Source organism: Columba livia, chromosome 22, assembly GCF_036013475.1.
Source record: "Columba livia isolate bColLiv1 breed racing homer chromosome 22, bColLiv1.pat.W.v2, whole genome shotgun sequence".
In the NCBI taxonomy this organism is placed as follows: domain Eukaryota; kingdom Metazoa; phylum Chordata; class Aves; order Columbiformes; family Columbidae; genus Columba; species Columba livia.
In genome coordinates this window covers 931653-948037 of record NC_088623.1, presented here as the reverse complement: position 1 = coordinate 948037, position 16385 = coordinate 931653, and the positions used below count along the sequence as shown (strand labels likewise).

The 16385-nt window shown below is 48.3% G+C and overlaps 1 pseudogene; it reads left to right on the top strand.

Moving 5' to 3' along the window:
- The first annotated feature begins 14711 nt into the window (after window positions 1–14711).
- LOC135576003 (olfactory receptor 14J1-like) lies at window positions 14712–15448 on the top strand (annotated as a pseudogene).
- Window positions 15449–16385: the final 937 nt, after the last annotated feature.

Here is a 16385-nt window from a genome sequence, read left to right as displayed (position 1 = left end):
TGGGGCTGAGTTTAGAGCTGGGTGAGCTCCAGGGAGTCCTTTCTCCTGACAGCTCCAGGCCTGGTTAGTGGCCACTGCAAGTGCTGGATAAATGTTGGCAAGCTGCTCCTGACGGGAAGGGAGAGAGGAGCTGCCGCTGGGATGGGTTTGGATCCTGAGGACACAGCGGTGGGTGACAGGGGTGGCCATTGCGGAGGGGCAGTGTGAGCTCTGGTGCTGCTGTCTCCAGGTTGGATCACCAGACCCAGGCCACCATGCTGGTTCGCCAAGTCCTTGGCAGATCCCTGTGGTCCCTGTTGAGCGCTGGCTGCCAGGTCCTGGGCCTGTGACTCTCAGGGCAGCGGTTTCCGTGAGAGCCTTGCAGTAAAAATCTTTTGGGAAACCTGCTGAGTGTGTGTAACTTATCCAGAGATGTGGCTGGTCAGTCTTGTGGTTCCTGTGGGTTGTGGCGTGTGTTGTAGTGATGGAAAAAGCTGTGGGCTGGGGGCCCCCAGCTCTTTGCCACCAGCTGAGGAACCCATGTTGGCAGTAATGTACCAGCACTTGCTGTCCCAGCACACAGTGGAATTGCACGCTGTGAATCCTGGTGCTGACATCCCAGAGCCCAAAGCTGGAGAGGGGGATCACGGCAGCTGCCTGTGCTGTGCTGGGGTGGTGTTGGGTGCAGGTGTTGTGCCAGGGTGTGCTTACTGCTCTTGCTTTTGCAGTGAAGTTCTCAGTGTGCCAGAGCATCTGGGAGACCTCTGACCCTTTCCTGGACCTGGTGCTGGAGATCAGGTAGTGGGGCAGGGTGTGGGTGGGGGGAGCTCTGCTCTCACAGGGGATGTTCCTGCAGCTGCACCGTTACTGCTCTCGAGGCTGCTTAACTGCCAGTGTCAGGCAGGGTGCAGGCAAGAGAGAAGCAGCTTCTGTTGTTGTGCTGCCTCTGTCTGGCACAGCAGAGCCTGTTGCCTGAGCGTGAGCCACGACTCCTCCATTGAGGCTCCATGGGCTTAGGGACAGTACAGCCGTCCCTCATGGCATGCTGGCCAGTGCCTGGCTGGGGTCAGGCTCAGTAATTTGGTGCAGTCTGTGGCCCTGTGCTCATGCTCTGTTTTATCTCTTGGGGCCAGTGTCTCTGATCAGGTGAAAAAAGCTGTGACCAACAGACCCAGGTCTTCACCAGTGACAGGCCAGGTGACTCCTGAAGGCTGTTCTGGGCCAGAGCTGCAGGGAGCTGCTGCCCCTCTGCCTGCTCTGCGAGGGCAGGTGGGCTGCAGCTTGGCAGGGAGGCAGGCACTGCACCCAATGGACAGGTGTGAGGGAGGATGGCTTGCAGGAAGGATCCTGCTCAGTTAAGAGTTGCTGTTTGAGCTTGGAGGGGATGGGATTGCAGTATCACCCTGTGTCCTTGGCACAGTGATTCAGCCTGGAGGCCCAAAAAGCTGCTCGCCCTCCTGCAGCTGCCTCCTGTGCCCAGAACAGTTCAGAGCTCCTGCAACACCAGCAATACAAGTGGGGCCAAAGCAGAGCTGTCCTGGCAGAGCTCCTGGGAGAGCAAGCAGCCACCTATCTCACCCAAGCTGCTGCTGGAGCCCATCCCCAGCCAGGAGCCCAGGGGTTGTGGGGAGAATGCTGAGACCCTGGAGAGGGACTCCTGCAGCAGCGGTGCTGCCAGCCCAGTGCACGGCACAGCGGGGATCTGTCCAAAGCGTCCCAGAAGGCCCAGGGTGGAACCAGCAGCTTCTGCACATCTCAGGAATCAGGCTGTGGCATGGACCTCCCTGCTACATCCAGCACCAAGATGGGTGCACCCAAAGACTCCAAATTAGCAAAATTGAAATCGTCCCTGTTGGCCAGTGCTGCTCTGGAGCTGAACATCACCATGTCGTCACCATCACCAGCCATGAAGCTGGTGCTTTCTGCCAAAAAGTGAGCCTGAGCTTCTGCCTGGAGTCTTCGACAGGTGCCTTGTGTCTTCTGAGCTGGAGATTGTGTTGGGGAGAGTGTAGACCGGATGCTGGGTGTCTTGCTAAGCTGGAGGCAGACAGGGAGAGCCCCTCAGCCCCAGGGCTGCAGCGGTTGCTCTGGTTTGGGGTACAGGGCCAGGTCCCCGCTGTTGTTCCCATCCCTGATTAAGGCTGGAGAAACGCCTCCTGTCTTCTTGCTCAGGACAGGGGGGCGGCTGTGCCAGTCCCTGGAACGGGGTGGCCTCACCAATCTTCTCTGAGTGTCTCGTCCCCTGGGGCAATGGGAGCAGGTGACTCCCCAGCTGGAGGCTGCAGAGTCTCCTCCTCCCCAGGCAGGGGCGGGGACCGGCCCTCTGGGCGCCGCTGTGCAACCAGGGCTCAGGACAGCACGGTGGGGTTTCTGTTGTTTAAACTTCCTTCCTTCCTTTTTTTGTTTCTGCTTCTAACAGAAAACTCTTCTAATTGATCGACCATCCCCCACTTTCCTCTCCCCTTCTGTGTCTTTACTCTTCCTTTTTCTCTGGGCTCATCTTATTTTCTTCTCTTGGCTCATGGAAACCTCTTTTCTTTAGATCACCAAGTTTGTTGTTTATTTTTTTTCACATCAATAACTGCAGCGCAGCATCCTGTGGAAGGCGAGCAGAAGTGACCATTGCACACCACCTCATCCACAATTTGCCAACCACACCTACCCCATGGACACCACCCACCCCAACTCCTTGGCCTGTTGGCAAGTCGAGGTAAGTGGTGCCAGTGGCTCCCAGGCTCCTGCATGGCAGCAAGGCCAGTAGTCCACGAGGCAACTGTCTGACATGGCAGGTGGCCCGGGGGAGTGGTTTCAGCAGCCACCTCTCCTGTTCTCTTGGATTGGCTAAGATGGTAGCAGTTGGGTGCTGTGCTTGTGCACTGTGGAGTGTGGAGGAAGAGGGGGGCTCCTGCTCCTGACCTGGCCTTCAGATCATGTCAGCCTCTTTTCCTGTTCTGCAGGCTGTCCTCATCTGCTCTCCGTTGGCCAAATCATGAAAAGCCGACCTTCAGCTTCATCCTCAGCTCAGCCCTTTGGCTCCCAGCCTCCCCATGACCACCTGTTCACTGCCCATCCTTCGCACCACCTTCCTCCTGCAGCAGCGAGAAGGAGCCCAGCCAGGTCACCCCTGGTTCCTCCAGAAAGTGTCAGTGTAAGCAGCACCGTGGAGCAGACGGCAGCCCCTGTGCTCTGGCTGTGAAGGACAAGGATCAAGTCTCCAGCCCCCAAGGAAGAAGAGGAAGGATCTCACAGGAGGGCTCAGTGTCCCCTGCGGGGTAGGAGGTGGCAGGCAAGGGTCCCAGCGGTGTCAGGGAGGCACCCAGCTGTCAGCTCCGAAAGATCAGCCCCGTGGTGCAAGTGTCAGTCCCCAGGACCTGTCTGGCCACAGAGCCCATCTGCCCCCTCAAGAGGAAGAAAAAGAGGAGAATGGAGGAGACAGAAGAGGGCTGCTCAGGGTTAGAATTATGTTTAGCATTAGGGTTACAGATTGTGGGTAAGGGTTAGAATGAAGGCTTGGGTTTAGGTTTAGTGTTTAGGGTTTGAATTAGCGATAGGGTTAAAGTTAGGTTTAGCGGTTAGGATTAGAGTTACAGTTTGCTGTTAGGTGCTAGGGTTAGACTTGGGGTTATTGAAGAGTATTATGGTAAGTAGTTAGGGTTAGGGCTAGGGACAGAGTTAAGGTTGGGTTTTAGTTAGAGGTAGGTTTATTGTTTAGGTTTAGAGTTAGTGGTTAGGATTAGGGTAGGGTTAGGGATGAAGAACTGGCATTGTAGTTAGTGGTATGGTTTGTGGATAAGGGAAATGGTTAGATTTTGGGTTTGGGGTTAGGATTAGGGGTCTGGTAGTGCTTGGAATAGTGGTTAGGGTTAAGAGTTAGATTAAGGGTTGGAATTTGGGGTAGAGCTGGGGTTAGCGGTTAGGACCAGGATCAGAGTTTTGCTTAGGGTTATCATTTGCTGGTTACGGTTTCTTGGCTAGTGTGTATTAGTTAGGTTTAGAGTTAGGATTAGTGTTTAGGGTTAAGTTTCAGTGTTAGGGTTAGGGGCTAGGGTTAGAGGATATGTTAGTTTGAGATTAGTGCTACAGGTTAGAGTTAGGATTAGGTTTGTATAAGCATCAGAGGGGGCTAGTGTTTCGTCAGATGTAGGGATAGGGCTTTGGGTAAAGCACAGGGTCAGGATTAGAGTTACCAGTTAGGGATTAGGAGTAGTGTTAGGTTGAGATAAGGTGTATGGTGACGCTTAGATATGGGTTAGGGGTTTGGGTGTAGAGTTAGAGTTAGCATTAGGTAAGGTTTCGGGTTAGGTTTAGATTACAGGTAGGTTTAGGGGTTAGGGTTATAGTTAGGATTAGGGTTTGCGGTTAGGGTTAGTGGTTAGTTTTCGAGTTCTAATTAGAGGCAGGGTTAGATTTAGCCTTAGGGAAAAGAATTAATTTTAGTTTTAGGGATAGGATTTGCGTTAGTGTTAAGGTGTAGGGGTTATTTTTAAAGTAAGTCTGAGGTTTAGAATGAGGCTTGCAGGCTAGGGTTGGGGTTAAGGTTTAGGAGTAAGGTTTAGAATAAGTGTTAGGGGTTTGTTTTTGTGGTTAGAGTTAGAAGTAGAGTTAAGGACAGGGTTATAGTAAGTAGTTAGGATTTAGGGTTATGGTTATAGTTAGATTAGGGTTATTGTTAGGGTTTGGTGTTAGGGCTTTGGTTAGGGCTAGAGTTAGCATTAGGTTTCAGGTTTAGACTTAGGGTTAGGATTTACAGTAAAGGTTAGAGTTAGGGTAAAAATTAGGGCTTAATTTAAGGGTTACGTTAGGGTTAGATTGAGAGTTAGGGTTAGAATTTGGTTTAGGTTTAGCATTTAGATGAGGGTTAGGTTTTAGATAAGGTTGAGGGTTAGTGTTAGATAAGGTTTTGGGTTAGGGGATAGAGTTAGGGTTAGAGTTTGGGATAGGCTTATGGAGCATGGTTAGGGTTAGTGTTTGGGATTAGGATTTTGAGTGAGGGTTATGGGTCAGGTTTTGGGTTAGAGTTAGTCTTAGAGCTGGAGTTGAAGTTTGGGCAAGAGGTTAGAGTATAGCGTTTAGGGTTAGGAGTTTGTGGTTGGGCTATATGAGGTTTAGGTTAGGGTTCCGTGGTAGGGTTAAGGTCTAGGGTTAGATTTAGGGTAAAGGTAAGTGTTAGGAGTTCCAGTTAGGGTTAGGCTTAGGAATTAGGGGGTTGGGATAGATTTTGGGGTTAGGGGTTTGAGCTAGGGTTTGGGGAAGGGTTACATTTAGGGTTAGAAATAGGGTTAAACGTAGGGCAAGGGGTCAGAGTTAGGGTTAGAATTCCTGTGTTTGAGTTAGATGAGGTATAGGATTAGGGTTTTGTGTTAGAGTTAGGCTTTAGGGTTGGGAGTTATGGTTAGTGCTAGAGCTAGGAGCTAGGGATTAGTCTGAGAGGTAGGGTTTGAGGTTCGGGTATGTGTTTGCATTGGGGTTTGGGTTAGGTGTTTAAGTATTAGGGGTAGGATTTGATTAGTGTTGGAGTCTGAGAGTAGTATCAGTGGAAGTGGTTAGGGTTAGTGGTTAGTTTTAGGAGGTAGGGCTTGGGTTAGGGTTATGTTTAGAGTCAGGTTTAGGGTTAGAGTTAGGGGTAGGGTCAGGGTTTGATTAGGATTAGGGTTAGAATTAAGGTTAGGGCTTTTGGGTTTGGGTTAGGGGTAGAGTTTGGTTTTAGGTTTAGGCTTAGATTTGTGATTACAGTAAGAGGGCTAAGCATTAGGTTTAGAGTTGGAGTTAGAGTTAGGGGCTTGCATTAGAGTTCCATTAGGGTGAAGAGAATTGGGTAGAATTTAGGGTTAGGCTTAGGGTTGAGGGAGTAGCATTAGTGGACATAGTTAGGAGTAGCTTAGGTGTAGGAGTTGGGGCTTGGGGTAAGATTTAGGGGTTGGGGTTAGAGTTAGGGATAGGAAATATAATTAGGATTAGGGTAAGGGTTAGATCAAAGTTGAGGGGTTAGGCAGTAGTGTTAGAAAAGGTGGTTAGGGTTAGGTTTTAGAATTCTGTTGGAGATAGGGGTTCGGGTTCATGGTTAGGGAGTAATGTTATTGTAAAAGGTTAAGATTAGCATAGGAGATTAGGTTTAGGGGTGAGGCTAGAGTTAGGGTTAGAGTTAGGGTTAGGATTCTGTTTAGAGGTCAGGTAAGGGTTAGATTTCATGTTAGGGTTAGATTTCATGTTAGGGTTAGTGTTGGGTTAAGTTGGTTGAAGGGTTGTGGTTGAAGTTAGGTTAGTGATAGGGTTATGGTTAGGTTAAGGTTAGGGTTTAGGTTTAGTGTTAGGACTAGGTTTCAAGTTAGGGTTAGAGTTAGTATTAGGGTTTAGGCTTACCATTAAGGTTATAGTTAGTGTTAGGGGTCAGCATTAGGGTTATCATGTTTGTGTTAGGGAGTAGTGTTACGGTTAGTGAAACTGGTTAGGTAGGGTTAGTTTCAGGGTTTAGGGGTTATTGCTAGAGTAAGGGTGAGGTTTAGAATGATGGTTACTGGCTAGGGTTAGGGTTAAGGTTTAGGGCTGAGCTTTAGAGTCAGCTTTAGGGGGTTGGTGTTAGGCTTAGGTATTAGGGAGAAGAATTAGGGTTAGACTGAAGGATAAGATTATGGCTAGGATAAGTGGTTAGGACTTAGGTTTAGGGTTATAGTTCCTTTTAGGGTTAGATTAGAGTCAGTTATTGGGTAGCGTTACCAGTTAGGGAGAAAGGTTGGAGTCAGGGTTTGATGTTAGCGTTACACTTTGGGTTGGGGGTGTTGTTAGGTTGGGGATTGGATTTCTATTTGTGTGATGTTAGTCTTAGGGTTAGAGTTAGAGTTTGTCTTAAATTTTAGGATTAGTATTTAGGTTTACATTTAGGCTTAAGTTTTAGGATTTGGTTTAGGGTAATGGTTGGATTAGGGTTAGTATTAGGGGTTCCGGAGTTGTCTTAGGGGCAGAGTTAAGTTTTGGGGTTAGATTTAGAGGTAGGGTTAGATTAAGGTTTAGGGTTAGAATCAGGGTTAGGGCACTGAATTAGTTTTAGAGTTAGGGTTAGAGGTTGATTTAGCCTTTGCTTTAGGATTACAGTAAGTGATTGGACTAACATCAGAGTTTTAGATTTAGGGATAGGTGTTAGGGGTAGTGTTAGGGTTATTATTAGGGTTTGATTAGGATTAGGTTTAGGGTTTATGGATAGGGATGCGGTTAGTGGTAAAGGTTAGTATTAGGCTTAGTGTTAGAGGTAAGGATTAAGGTTAGGGGTTAGGGAATAGTGTTAGTATAAGCAGTTAGACTTGATGTTTTGCAGGAAAGGGTAGGAATATGGTTAAGGTTAGCACTATTTGTAAGTATTACAGTTATAGTTAGGTTTAGGTTAGGGGTGAGTGTTAGGGGTTAGAGTTAGAATTAGGGTTAGGGTTAGGGGTAAGGGTTAGAGGTCAGCTTAGGGGTTACCATTATAATTCTGGTTAGATTTAGGGTTAGAATTAGGGTTAGATTTTAGACTTAGAGTTAAGATTTGAGTTAAAGATAGGGATTAGGATTAGGGTTGGGGTAAGGGTTGGATTAGAGTTAGATGTTGGGGTTAGGAGTTTTGTTATTTGGATGGTCAGGTTTAGGTTTTAGATTTATATTGAAGGGTTAGGGCTAGGACACTGGGTTAGGGTTAGAGGTAGTGTTAATGTTATTTTTGGGATAGCAGTTTAGGGTTATAGTTAGAATGATGGGTTAGGATTTAGCATTAGATTAGAGATCGGTTTTGGTTAGGGTTTAGGGTTAGGCTTAGAGGTTAAGTTAATGGTTAGGGTTAGATAATGGGGTTGGGTTAGTGTTAATTTTAGTATAAGTGCTTACGGTTGGTGGCTGGGTTCATGGGCTAGGGATATGAATGGGGCTAGGATTAGACTAGGGTTATGTTTAGGTTTAAGGTTTGGTTTAGAGGTGAATTTCGGGGTTAGGTGGAGATTTCAGGTTAGAATTAGCGTTAGGTTAGGTTAGTTACGGCTTACCATTAAGGTTAGGCTGGTGATAGAGTTAGTGTTAGGTTAGGGTTAGAGTTTAGTATTGGGGTTAGAGTTTAGGGTTACTGTTAGAGTTAGTGCTAGGGTTAGAGCTCAGTTTTAGATTTATGGTTAGAATTAGCGGTAGGGGTTAGCATTAAGTGTAGGGTAAGGGTTGGAATAGTGTTAGGTTTCGCGGTTAGGGTGTCGTGCTACGGTCAGTTGAAGTGGTTAGGTGTAGAGTTTAGGTTTATGGGTTAGGGACAGAGATAGGGTTATGGTTAAGTTTAGATTTAGATTTAGGTTTATGATTAAAGTTAGAGGTAGGGTTAGGGTTTGAGTTTAGGCTTAGACTCAGGCTTTGATTTAGGATTAGAGTGAGGGTATGGGTTAAGCATTATGGTTAGATTTTTTTAGGGGTAGGTATTAGGGGGTAGGCTTACAGGTAGGATTAGGTTGTGAATAGGGTTAAGGTTAGGGGATGGGGGTAGAGATTAGGTTAGAGTTATGGTTTAGCAATGAATGTTCATATATGTGGTTATGGTTAGGGGTTAGTTTTATTGGTTAGGGGAAGGGTTAGTGATTAGGGAGATGAGTTAGTATTATAGTTAAGGATAGGGTTAGGGTTAGCAGTTATGACTTAGGGTTAGGGTTTCAGCTAGGGTTAGATAATGGTTAGGGTTAGAGTTGGCATTACCAGTTGGGGGAAGGGTTAGAGTTAAGGTCTGGTGTTATGGTTTTGGTTGGGGTAGAGTTAGCATTAGATGTTTAGGGTTAGACTTGGAGTTGGGGTTAGGAATTACAGTTAAGGTTAGCATTAGGGTAAAAGTTAGGGCTTAGTGTAAGGGTTAAGTTAGGTTTATGAGTTAGGATTGCATTTAGAGTTAGGGTTAGCACTAGGGTTGTCATTTAGATAAGGGTTAGTGTAGGATAAGATTTAGGGTTAGGTTTAGATTAGGGTTAGGGAATAGAGTTAGAGTCGGGGTCAGGATTAGAGTACAGGTTAGGTTTAGGGGTAAGGGCCTATGGTTAGTGCTTGGGGTTAGGCATTTGAGTTAGGGGTTAGTTTTCAGGTTAGGGTTAGGCTTACTGTTAGGGTTAGGAGTTAGGGTTAGGTTTAGAATTGGGGTAAGGGCTTGGGGTTACAGTTAGATTAGTTTTAGGTTAGGGTTGGTGGTAGGGGTTTATTTAGGGTTAGGGAGTAGCATTATTATAAGTGGTTAGGATTACTGTAAGGGGGCAAGGTTAGGGGTGTGGATAGGGTTAAGGTTAGAATGATGGGTTAGGGTTGCAGTTAGGGTTTGGGATTAGGGGGTAGAGTTAGGTTTCGGGACAGGGGTTTGGGGTTCAGATTAGATTCAGGGTTAGGGTTTAGGATAAAGATTAGGCTTTTGGTAAGTGTTGGGTTAGTGTTATGAGTTGGGGTTACGGAGTAGTGGAAGTGGTTAGGAGTAGGTTTAGGTACTAGGGTTAGATTTTGGGTTAGAGTTAGGGTTTGGATTTACATTTTGGGTTTGGTTAGTGTTCAGGTTAGAGTTAGGGTTAGTGGTTAGTTTTAGATTTACAGTTAGGGTTAGATTTAGGGGCCAGGGAGTTGTGTCAGTGGAAGTAGTTAAGGTTAGGGGTTTAAGGATTTAGGGTTTGAGTTAGGGTGAAGTTTCAGATTAGATTTAGGGTTAGGGTTAGATTAGAGTTAGGGGATGGTGTTTACAGTTAGACTTATGGTTAGGGCTTTGGATGAGGTTTACAGTTAGGATTAGATTAGTTTTAGGATATAGTTAGGGCTAAGCATTAGGTTTTAGAGTTAGGGAATAGTGTTAGTGTAAGCAGTTAGGGTTAGGTTTTAATATTAGGGTTGAAGGGTAGGACTAGGGTTAGGGTTAGAGTTAGAATTAGGATTATGGGTAAGTATTAGAGTTAGATTAGGTTTAGAAGAGGGTTAGAATGTAGGGTTGGAGTTAGCGTTAGGGGTTAGTTTTATGTTTTGGGTTAGAGTTAGGATTATGTTTTAGCTTTAGATTTAGTTTAGAGTTAGGGATGGGGTTAGCATTAGGGTTAGGGTTAGGCAGTAGTGTTAGTGGAATGGTCAGAATTAGGTTTTAGATTTATATTGGAGATGGAGGTTGGGGTTGGCATTAAGGATTGCAATTCTGGTTAGTGGTTAGGGGGTAGTGTTAGTGTAAGTCGTTAGGATTAGTGTAAGGGGTTAGGTTTAGGGGTTAGGGGTTGGGATAGCTTTAGGGTTAGGATAATGGGTTAGGGTTTGAATTACGGTTAGTTTAGTGTTAGAGTCAGTCGTAAGAGTTACAGGTTAGGAGTTAGGGTTAGGGTTTGGTTTAGTGTAGTGTTTCGTTTAAGGCTGGTGTTAGTATGATGTGTTAGGATTAGTTTTAGGGTTAGGATAGGGTTATGGGTTAGGGTTAGAGGTAACATTAGGGTGATATTTCAGGTAAGAGTTAGGGGAAGGCTAGGGTTAGGGTTTTAGGGTTAGGGAGGGTTTGGTTTAGGTTAGATTTTGGGCTAAGCGATAGGGTTAGGGTGGTGATTGGGTTAATGTTATGGTTAGTTTTAGGTGAATGATAGGTGTAGGGTAAGTTTTAATCCAGGGGTTAGGACAAGGGTTAGGGTAAGGGATGGATAAGTGTTAGGGTTAGGGCTTAGGGAGTGGTGTCAGTGGAAGTGGTTAGGGTTGGGGTCTGGCTCAGGGTCCCAGGGGGATTTGTGAGGTACCAAGGCCTGGATGAAGAGCTCCCTTCTTGGTCGCACACATCCAAAAAGACCGGGACACGTCTGTGACTGATCTGCCTGGCGCTGTCCCACCAGCAGTGGCAGATGCATCCTGGAGAGGAGTGGAGCTGCCAGGCACTGTCAGAGGATCTCCCTGAGGTGCCACTCGCTGCCCACCCAGACTCACACCCTGTCCCTGGCTGTGACAGATACACCAGCTACGAGCTCTGGACACAGGACACAACAGTCCAACAGCAAAGACCATCTCTCCTGTCCTGAAAGACTCTTATGACCCCTGGAGCCCAAAGCCATGGACCACATGAACTCACTGGACATTTTAGAGGCGTGGCCTATAGACTGAGGAATGAGATCTGTGTGTATATCCAGAGACAGGAAAGTGCTCTTGAGTAACTGGAATGTATTGGAGAGTGTGGGACCCGGGCACAACACAGATGGTACAGAATAAGGGGGGGGCACTGTCCTGGTTTCAGCTGGGAGAGAGTGAATTTTCTTCCTAGCAGCTGGTAGAGTGCGGTGTGTTGGATTTAATCTGAGAAGAATGTTGATAGCACAGGGATGTTTTGGTTCTTGTTAAGCCATGTTTATCCCAAACCAAGGAGTTTTCATCAAGGAGGCTGGAGATGCACAAGAAGCTGGGAGGGGCACAGGCAGGACAGCTGGCCCAAGTGGCCAAAGGGATATTCCACACCATATGATGTCATGCTTGGCATGTAAACTAGAGAAAAGTTATCTGGGGGACCGCTGTTTGGGATCTGGCTGGGTGTCACTCAATGGGTTGTGAGCAATTGCATTGTGCATGACTTGGTTTATATCTCCTGTTATTATTATTACCATTTTTGCAATTACTACTATTACTACTGCCATCATTATTATTATAATTACTATTGCTATAATTATTTTATTTATTACCATTATTATGTTATATTTATTGTAGCTATTGTAGCTATTGTAGCTATTGTAGCTATTGTAGCTATTGTAGCTATTGTTGCTATTGTTATTGTTTTCCCTTTCTGTCTCATTAAACTGTCTTCATTTTAACCCAAGATGTTTATTTCTTTCCTGATTCCCTCTCCCATCCCACTGGGCTGGAGGGAGTAAGAGAAGGGCTGTGTGTGATGTTCAGCTGCCTGCTGGGTTCAACAAAACAGTCCTGGTAAAAGGAGTGATCATGCAAGGTGTCCCAGAGGAAGAGGTGAACCTGAGGAGGGCACAGGGTAACAAGGGCCCTTCAATGCCAGGACAGGCTGTGAGGAGCCAGGATGCCAAAAGATGTCAGACTGGAGAATGTTTCAGGACACCATCTTGGAAGCCCAGAGGCTGGATCTGGTTCAGCCCTCCCCTGCCCTTGGTGCCATGAGAGACACCCCATGGTCCTGCCCAGCCTTGTCCTGGGCTCCTGAGCCAGCTGGGAGGATGGAAAGGGCTCAGCAGCAGTGATCCTCATCCAGCTGGGTCTGCTTCCCAGCCCAACCAGCGTGGCCAGAGCAGAGTCAGCCCATGGCCCCAGGGCACCGCAGCCCCTCGCTCTGCAGAGCAGCATCGCCAGCTCAGGGCCCTGTGGGGAGCACAGGGAGGGAACCAGGACCAGCCGGCCAGGCCAGGCTGGACACCCTCCCCTGGGGAAAGGGATGTCCCTGGAGCAGAGCAAGGGAGCATTTCTGTGCCTGCAGGGAGGAATCCAGGAGGAAGAGAAACCTCCTTCTGCAGACACTCCTTTGGGTCAGGCTGCTCTGTTGCTGGAGCAGGACTCTTGTTCTGGTCTGAGGAGAGGGGCTGGCACTGATGGACACAGCTCATCTGTGGTGGGGATCTGCTGGAGCTGGATCTGCTTTTCCTGTCTGTCCACAGCTCTTCAGGAGACACTCTGCATCAGTATCCATTGGAGAATGGAGAATTCTTCTATCACATCTTCAAAGTGCTCATTCAAAATGTCCTCTTTATCTGCTCTCCTGAAACCTCTCTAATTAACTCTACAAGCCTTGTAGAGCTTGAAGAAAATTATGCAGGAGACATGGCTTGTGAGAGCTTGGGGCATTTGAGTGAGCTCATGCTGCGTTTGAGGCCGAGTCCATGAACCTCAGGTACTGAGATCAAACAAAGCTCTCAAGGAGGCAAAGTCAGAAACAAAGCTTCAAAGCTCCTTGAAGCATTAATGGGCCCCACTGAGGCCTGTTACTGACAAAGGCTCCCCGGGCATTCGTTGGAGGCTGTGATGACAGGTGGGCCAAGGCCCTGTGCAGGTGGCTCTGATGCTGAGAAACCCCTTGGTTTGCTTTCTGAAGCAGAAAGGAGACCCATGAGCTCCAGGCGATGGGAAGGGGGATCCTGTCCCTCACACACGGCTCAGGGCTCTTCCTGGGACCGTGGGATGTGTGTGTGCAAGGCCAAGGGAAGGACAACACTGGTACAACGACTTCCAGCTTCCCCATGGGGCTGCAAGGAGGCACCGAGGCCCCAGTGCCATGAGGACAACATGTTTTCTCATTGGCCTCAGTGGCAGAGACAACTGCCAAGGCCAAGGGGACAAAGACCCGGGTTCTATTGATGCCTCCCAGCCTTGACATCACCCTTTCCCATCTCCATCACAGGCTGCTCCACACAGTCCCACACCTTCTCCTCTTTCCCTGCAGGCTATAGACGCCCATCTTGCTTCCCCACCTGCTCTCACCCCAACATTTCTGCACCTTCACTGATGTGTCTGCACCCTCACTGGCTGCTCTTTGGAACACAAAGCCATGGGCTGATCCAGACTACCTCTGGGCGACCTCTTGCACCACAGCACTGCCCTTCCAGTGACATTTCTTCCTCCTGATATTCAGTCTCTATCTTCCAAGTTGCTCTTCTTGCCGTTTTTCTCCCTCTCCTTCATTTTCCCACTTCCATGGAAAGCTCGACTATCTCAGAAACTGCCCTGTAAGCAGGGAACCCAACCTGTCAGGCTTCTTGTGGTCTTTCACCTCACCACACAGAAGTAACCTCACCATGACCTTGTAAAACCCATGCGTGCCTTTCAGCTTCTCTGGTAGACATGACCACATACCAGCTGCTGTCCCGTCATGTACTCAGGCAGAATGGACATGACAACCCATCTCCAAGTCCTCTTCGTGGGCAGGGCCTATCCTAGTGCAGAGGTTCTTTCCCAGCCATGTCCCTGCTGCTGGTCTGTCACCTCCAGAGTCAGAACTGACCCCATGGTCCCCTTCACAGCCACAGGCTTTTTCCTGGATTATGAGTTTCTGAGACACAAATTACCGCATAACACCATCCCCATCCATCGCCCTCCTTACAGCCCAGGGCGTGACCTGACGCAAGCGTACTTGTTTTATCAAACTGATCAAATATATTTCATCCTCCTGATCTGAGTGGAGAAACATTCTTCACAGGAACTGCTTTATTTATGTTGACACCTTTCCTATGTCCTTCTCTGTCTTATTTTTGTTCTCTTCCTCCATCTATTCTCTCTTCAAAAACCTCTCCAAGGGAAAAACTCTTTGAATCACAGAGTAACTCAGGTTTGCAGAGAGCCCTGAACATCATCTTGTCTCACTCTCCTGCTCAAGGCAGAGTGAACCAGGTGAGGCTGTTCAAGGCCTTCGCCCAGCACCGCGTCATCCACAAAGGAGCTGAAAGTGCACTGCGTCACATCATACAGGGGGAGGATAAAGATGTTCAGCAGTGCTGGCCCAAGTGCTGGTCCATGAGGGATGTCACTAGTAACTGGCTGCACAGAGGACACTGATGACATCGGAGCTTGATCGTTCCACCAAATTCCCACCTAGTGTCCACTTCTTCAGCGCAGAGAGTGCCAGTCTGGCTAGAAGGACACCAGAGGACATCATGTGTGAAGGACTTGCAAAATTCCACGTGCACAACTTGCCTGACTTCCCCTGCCCATTCTGGTCCAGCAATCCCTTTCTTGTCTTTCAAGTGCCTGCACATGGATGCAGGTGACCCATCCCCTTCGACCACCAGCTCCACACCCCCATGTACTTCTTCCTCCTCAACATCTCCCTCCTCGACCTGGGCTGCATCTCCACTACTGTCCCAAAAGTCACGGTCAATTCCCTGTGGGACACCAGGGCCATCTCATATGAAGGATGTGCTGCACAGCTCTTTCTGTTTCTCTTCTTCATCACAGCAGAGTATTCTATCCTCACCATCATGGCCTATGACCGCTACGTTGCCATCTGCAAACCCCCGCACTACGGGACCCTCCTGGGCAGCAGAGCTTGTGTCCACATGGCAGCAGCTGCCTGGGGCACTGGGTTCCTCAATGCGCTGCTGCACACGGCCAATACATTTTCAATACCACTCTGCAAGGGCAAGGCTGTGGACCAGTTCTTCCATGAAATCCCCCACATCCTCAAGATCTCTTGCTCACGCTCCTACCTCGGAAAATTTTGATTTATTGTGCTCAGTGCATTTTTACTCTTTGTTTGTTTTGTTTTCCTTGTGCTGTCCTATGTGCAGATCTTCATGGCCGTGCTGAGTATCCCCTCTGAGCAGGGTCGGCACAAAGCCTTTTCCACCTGCCTCCCTCACATGGTCGTGCTCTCCCTGCTTGTCAGCACTGGTGCATTTGCCTACCTGAAGCCCCCCTCCATCTCCTCCCAGTCCCTCGATCTGGTGGTGTCAGTTCTTTATTCAGTGGTTCCTCCAGCAGTGAACCCCCTCATCCACAGCATGAGGAACCAGGAGCTATAGGATTCTCTGAAGAAGGTGATTCAGTCACATGTCTCTCAGTACAAATAAGCTGCCCGGATCTTCTCACAAGTGATTTCCAGTTCATGTTAGGAACCTTCTGTGCTTTGGAAATCTTGTGCATGACAATCGTGTTTGTCCGTGAGCGTCTACATACACTCTTCTTCTCCAGAGACATGAACCCAGCCTGTCTGTCTCAGGGGCTTTTGTATGTGTGTCTGGCAGGACAGTACAGTGGCATCCTGTATTGTATCTCTGTAATAAACAGGGAATTTCCTCAATGACAGTGTCTGGAGTTCAGGCTCTTCTTCCAAATCTGAGGTCAGGAAGAGGCTGAATAAATTGTCTCCATGAGGCCATGCTTGTGTTCTCCCTGGGCTGAGGGAAGGAGGACATGGGACAATGCGTTAGGAATGGTCCTGGTTTGAGCCTTCGCCTGTGGCTTCACAGTGTCCCTGCAGATGGTGAATGACCTACAGGGACCTGCCTGGGACTGTCTCCCCACGGCTTTTGGGCACCACAGCCCGCTTGGTCTCCACTAGCCCGCTGGCTACACTGCCAGCCCAGGGCCCTGTGGGGACAAGGGGAGGGGGCAGTAGCAGCTGGCACCAGGGCAGCATGGACAGTGTCCCCTGTGACAAGGATCTCTGGGGTTAGGGGCATCCCTGGAGAAGAGCAAAGTAGCGACTCTGTACTTCCAGAGAAATAAATGCCAAAGAGAAACCTAATTCTGCATGAACCAGCTCAGGGCAGCCTGCTTTCTAACAGGGGCAGCAGGAGCAGCTGAGGAGCCCAAAGGTCAGGAACCTTGTGCTGGGGAGAGAGACCTGCACCGTGGGGCTCCTGGCACTGGGCAATAAAGAGCTCTTGAAGACAAAAGCAAGGACGAAGGAAGACAGAGGCCTCTGTCTCCTCCTCCATGGCTGGCTTCCGCATGCCCTTATGGTTTCCTTGTGC